We start from the raw sequence: 7050 nt of genomic DNA on the forward strand, positions 1-7050 counted from the left end.
GTTAAGAAACACTGGTCTATATCTTCCCTGGTGGTGCAGTGGTTGAGAGTCTGCCTGCCGATGCAGGGGACACGGGTTCGTGCCCCGGTCAGGGAAGATCCCACATGTCGCGGAGCGGCTGGGCCTGTGAGCCATGGCCGCTGAGCCTGCGTGTCTGAAGCCTGTGCTCCGCAACGGGAGAGGCCACAACAGTGAGAGGCCCGCGTACCGCAAAAAAAAAAAAAAAAAAAAAATAGAAACACTGGTCTAAAATTTTGCTCCATTTAATATTAGGTGTTAAACACCGGGCACAAATTAGGCTATGACTACATTCTTTGTGTGTGACAAGGGAAGGAGTGGTAGATTGCATACACGAAAAATATATAAGAATTTACAGATTAATCATTAAAACAAGCACATGAGTTTGGCATAAGTACTAGATACAAGTTTAATATTTAAAATTAATAATATTTCTATATACTAGCCACAAAGAGGTAGAAATTAGTTTTTAAAATTACAAATTTAAAGCATGAGAAGTATCAAATACCAATGAATAAATCCACTAAAAGATGTGAATAAAACTATAAAGCTATATTATTGAGACTATTAAAGAGATACAAATGAGTAGAGAGATACATCATTTTCAGACAGTGGACTCAATATTGTGAAAATGTCAAATCTTTCCAATTTGGTAAATATGATACTGTCTCAAAAATAATTACAATAGATTTTCTCTTTGGGTGAGGGGTTGGGCAGGACTTGACAAACTGTTTCTAAAATACACAAGAAAATGCAAAGGGCCAAGAATAACCAAGACATTCTAGAAATGATGAGTGAACTTTCTCTAACAAATATCAAGACAATGACAAAGCTATAATATTTACAATATTAAGACATTGTGGTCTTGGTACAAGATATATAAATATAGATATATATTTACCAATGGAACAACAACAACAAAAAATCCAAGAAACTTGATTTATGATGAAATGCCAGTGCAGAGTCATGGAGAAATGATGGTCACTGTTTGTTTGTTTGTTTTTACAATAAATGATAACTGGGATAGTTTCATATCAATATAGAAAAAACTGACATTGACCAAAGTTAAAACTTAACTCTAATTTAGATCTAAATGTGAAAAAGAAAAACAATAAAGTTTTAAAAAATAGAATAAAAGAATATGATTTCAGGGTCATGAATTCTTTTTAAAAACACAACTATAGAAGTCAAGATGGCAGAGTAGGAGGATACATCTCCTCACAACTAGGGCACCTACCAGGCACTGGTGGGGGACATCAGACACCTAAAGGGGTGGGAGAAATCCCCACATGACCATGTAGGATGGGGGGGGAAGAAAGGGGTAAGGAAAAGTGGAGGTGGAACGGCACTGGCACCTCTGAGGAGCAGCTGGGAGAGGGGAGGGGTTCCCATGATCAGAGGGGTAAATGCACAGAGTGGGGATTAGTGGGGATGGGGAGAGGCCTTCGGGGGTCAGAGAGGAATGCAGTCAGCATTTCCCCCACCCATTCAAAGGAACACCTCCAGCTGCGTTGAGCCTAAGCCCTGCTCACCCACCCTCCCCAAGACCTCTCCTGGTATTATTTTCTTCCTTTTTTTTTCTTGCTATTGTGGTTCTGTTTAGCTTGTTGTTGTTTCATTTATATTTTTCTAATATATATTTATTTTCTAATTTTATTTTTTATTCTTTGTTATTGTTCTCCTTCTTTTTGTTTGTTGCCTTTTTTTAACAGAGAAACTCAGACCCCAGGGAACATTAATTGGTGTGAGGTCTCCTGGAGGTCCTCATCTCAGCACCAAGACTCTACACAACTGCCTGCAAACCCAGTACCAGACTCCTCAGGCCAAACAACCAGCAAGAAAGAAACAAAGCTCCAGCCATCAAAAAAAAAAAAAAAAAATGAGATGACAAAAAATATGTTACAGGTGAAGGAGCAAGGTAAAAACTTACAAGACCAAATAAATTAAGAGGAAATAGGCAACCTACCTGAAAAAGAATTCACAGTAATGATAGTAAAGAAGATTCAAAATCTTGGAAATAAAATGGAGGCATGGATCGAGAAAACAAAAGAAATCTTTAACAAGGACCAAGAAGAACTTAAAAAAAAAATGATGAACAAAACAATAACTGAAATGAAAACTACACTAGAAGGAATCAATAGCAGAATAACTGAAGCAGAAGAATGAATAAGTGAACTGGAAGATAGATTGTTGGCAATAACTGCAGAGGAGCTGAATTAAAAAAAAAAAGAATGAAGAAAAATGAGGACAGTCTCAGAGACATCTGGGACAACATTAAATGCACCAACATTCGAATTATAGAGGTCCCAGAAGAAGAAGAGAAAGAGAAAGGGTCTGAGAAAATATTTGAAGAGATTATAGTCGAAAACATCCTTAACATGGGAAAGGAAAGAGCCACCCAAGTCCAGGAAGCTCAGAGAGTAACATACAGGAGAAACACACCAAGACACATATTAATCAAGCTAACAAAAGTTAAATTCAAAGAAAAAATATTAAAAATGGAAAGGGAAAGGCCACAAATAACATACAAGGGAATCCCCATAAAGTTATCAGCTGATTTTTCAGCAGAAATTCTTCAGGCAAGAAGGGAGTGGCAGAATATATTTAAAGTGATGAAAAGGAAATACCTACAACCAATATTACTCTATCCAGCAAGGATCTCATTCAGATTAGACAGAGAAACCAAAAGCTTTACAGACAAGCAAAAGTTAAGAGACTTCAGCACCACCAAACCAGCTTTACAACAAATGCTAAAGGAACTCCTCTAGGCAGGAAACACAAGAGAAGAAAAAGACCCACAAAACAAACCCAAAACTATTAAGAATATGGTAATAGGAACATATATATCAATAATTACCTTAAACGTGAATGGATTAAATGCTCCAACCAAAAGACATAGGCTTGCTGAATGGATACAAAAACAAGATCCATATATATGCTGTCTACAAGAGACCCACTTCATACCTAGGGACACATACAGACCGAAAATGAAGGGATGGAAAAAGATATTCCATGCAAATGGAAATCAAAAGAAAACTGGAGTAGCAATACTCATATCAGATAAAATACACTTTAAAATAAAGACTATTACAAGAGACAAAGAAGGACACTACATAATGATCAAGGGAGCAATCCAAGAAGAAGATATAACAATTGTGAATATTTATGCACCCAGCACAGGAACACCTCAATACATAAGGCAATTGCTAACAGCCATAAAAGAGGAAATCGACAGTAACACAATAATAGTGAGGGAATTTAACACTTCACTTACACCAGTGGACAGATCATCAAAACAGAAAATTTATAAGGAAATACAGGCTTTAAATGTCACAATAGACCAGATAGATCTAATTGATATTTATAGGACATTCCATCCAAAAACAGCAGATTACACTTTCTTCCCAAGTGCACCTGGAACATTCTCCAGGATAGATGACATCTTGGGTCACAAATCAAGTCTCAATAAATTTAAGAAAATTGAAATCATATCAAGCATCTTTTCTGACCACAACGCTATGAGATTAGAAATCAATTACAGAGGAATAAAATGTAAAAAACACAAACATATGGAAGCTAAACAATACATTACTAAATAACCAAGAGATCACTGAAGAAATAAAAGAAGAAATCAAAAAATACCTAAATACAAATGACAACGAAAACATGATAACCCAAAACCTATGGGATGCAGAAAAAGCAGTGCTAAGAGGGAAGTTTATAGCAATACAAGCCTACCTCAAGAAACAACAAACATCTCAAATAAACAATCTAACCTTACACCTAAAGGAACTAGAGAAAGAAGAACAAACAAAACCCAAAGATAGCAGAAGGAAAGAAATCATAAAGATCAGAGCAGAAATAAATGAAAGAGAAACAAAGAAAACAATAGCAAGATCAATAAAACTAAAAGCTGGTTCTTTGAGAAGATAAACAAAATTGATAACCCATTAGCCACACTCATCAAGAAGAAGAGGGAGAGGACTCAAATCAATAAAATTAGAAATGAAAAAGGAGAAGTTATAACAGACACCGCAGAAATACAAAGCATCCTAAGAGACTACTACAAGGAACTATATGCCACAAAAATTGACAACCTGGAGGAAATGGATAAATTCTTCAAAAGGTACAATTTTCTAAGACTGAACCAGGAAGAATTAGAAAATATACACAGATTAATCGCAAATAATAAAATTGAAACTTCAATTAAAAATCTTGCAACAAACAAAAGTTCAGGACCACATGGCTTCACAGATGAATACTATCAAACATTCAGAGAAGAACTAACACCTATCCATCTCAAACTCTTTTTAAAACTTGCAGGGGGACAAACACTCCCAAACTCATTCTACAAGGCCTTCATCACCCTGATACAAAAACTAGACAAAGATATCACAAAAAATAAAATTACAGGCCAATATCACTGATGAACATAGACACAAAAATCCTTAACAAACTAATAGCACACAGAATCCAACAACACATTTAAAGGATCATACACCATGACCAAGTGGGATTTATCCCAGGGATGCAAGGATTCTTCAATATATGCAAATCAATCAATGTGATACACCATATTAACAAATTAAAGAATAAAAACCATATGATCATCTCAATAGATGCAGAAAAACTTTTGACAATATTCAACACCCATTTATGATAAAAAAAAAAAAAAGAAAAAAACCTCCAGAAAGTGGGCATAGAAGGAAACTATCTCAACATAATAAAGGCCATATATGACAAACCCACAGCCCACATCATTCTCAATGGTGAAAAACTGAAAACATTTCCTCTAAGATCAGGAACAAGACAAGGGTGCCCACTCTCACCACTATTATTCAACATGGTTTTGGAAGTCCTAGCCACAGCAATCAGAGAAGAAAAAGAAATAAAAGGATTCCAAATTGGAAAAAAAGAAGTAAAACTGTCATTCTTTGCAGGTGACATGATACTATATGTTGAAAATCCTAAAGATGCCACCAGAAAACTACTAGAGCTAATCAATGAATATGGTAAAGTTTCAGGATACTAAATTCATGCATAGAAATCTCTTGCATTCCTATACATTAGCAATGAAAGATCAGAAAGAGAAATTAAAGAAACAACCCCATTTACCATTACATCAAAAAGAATAAAATACCTAGGAATAAACCTACCTAAGGAGGCAAAAATCTATACTCAGAAAACTATAAGATACTGATGAAAGAAATCAAAGATGACACAGACAGATGGAGAGATAGATATACCATATTTTTGGATTGGAAGAATCAATATTGTCAAAATGACTATACTACAAAATGCAATCAACAGATTCAATGCAATCCCTACCAATTATCAATGGCGTTTTTCACAGAACTAGAACAAAAAAGTTTACAATTTGTATGGAAACACAAAAGACCCCAAAGATCCAAAGCAATCTTAAGAAAGAAAACTGGAGCTGGAGGAATCAGGCTCCCTGACTTCAGACTATACTACAAAGCTACAGTAATCAAGGCAGTATGGCATGGCACAAAAACAAAAATATAGATCAGTGGCACAGGATAGAAGCCCAGAGGTAAACCCATGCACCTATGGTCAAGTAATCTATGAGGAAGGAGGTAAGAATATACAGTGGAGAAAAGACATTCTCTTCAATAAGTGGTGCTGGGAAACTGGACAGCTACTGACAAAAATAATTAAATTAAGGGCTTCCCTGGTGGTGCAGTGGTTAAGAATCCGCCTGCCAATGCAGGGGACATGGGTTCAAGCCCTGGTCCAGGAAGATCCCACATGCCACGGAGCAACTAAGCCCGCGTGCCACAACTACTGAAGCCTGCATGCCTAGAGCCCATGCTCTGCAACAAGAGAAGCCACCACAATGAGAAGACTGTGCACCACAACGAAGAGTAGCCCCCATTCACCACAACTAAGTCCACATGCAGCAACGAAGACCCAACACAGCCAAAAACAGATTAATTAATTATTTTAAAAACCTAAAAATAGAACTACCATATGACCCAGCAATCTCACTACTGGGCATATACCCTGAGAAAACCATAACTCAAGAAGACATATGCACCCCAATATTCACTGCAGCATTATTTACAATAGCCAGGACATGGAAACAACTTAAATGTCCATCAACAGATGAATGGATAAAGAAGATGTGGTACATATATACAATGGAATATTACTCAGCCATAAAAGGGAAAAAAATTGGGTCATTTGTAGAGACGTGGGTGGACCTAGAGTCTGTCATACAGAGTGAAGTAAGTCAGAAAGAGAAAAGCAAATATTGTATATTAACACATATATGTGGAACCTAGAAAAATGGTATAGATGAACTTATTTGCATATCAGGAATAGAGACATAGAGGTAGAGAACAGACATATGGACACAGAGGGGAAAAGGAAGGGTGGGACGATTTGGGAGATTAGGATTGACATATATACACTACCATGTGTAAAGTAGCTAGTGGTAACCTGCTGTATAGCATAGGGAGCTCAGCTCGGTGCTCTGTGATGACCTACATGGGTGGGATTGTGGGGGTGGCTAGGAGAGAGGTCCGAGAGGGAGGGGATATATGTATACATATAGCTGATTCACTTTGCTGTACAGAAGAAACTAGCACAACTTTGTAAAGCAACTATACTCCAATAAAAAAAAAATCACACAACTATAAAAATTGGTAAATTTGATGACATTAAAATTTTAAATGTCTTCTCTTCTAAGTCATCACTGAGGGGGTGGAAAGGCAAACTATGGAGTAGAAGAAGACATGTGCAATGTGTAAATTTCACAAACAATAAAAATATTTTGTATAATTTTTTCATTAATAATCATGAAAATGCAAACAAAGCACCATGAGATGTCATGATACATCCTCCAGGAAAACTAAAATTAAAAAGACTGATCATATCAAGTCTTAGAGAAAAACTTGAAGCCACAGGAACCTTTGTATGTTACAGGTGGAAGAATAAATTGCTGCAATTGCTTTGGAAAAATATTCGACAGCCCTATTGAAGTTGAATATACACAAGTCTTATGAACCA

This window comes from Monodon monoceros, unplaced genomic scaffold (assembly GCF_005190385.1).
Source record: "Monodon monoceros isolate NGI ecotype Baffin Bay Population unplaced genomic scaffold, NGI_Narwhal_1 Super_Scaffold_14, whole genome shotgun sequence".
NCBI lineage: Eukaryota > Metazoa > Chordata > Mammalia > Artiodactyla > Monodontidae > Monodon > Monodon monoceros.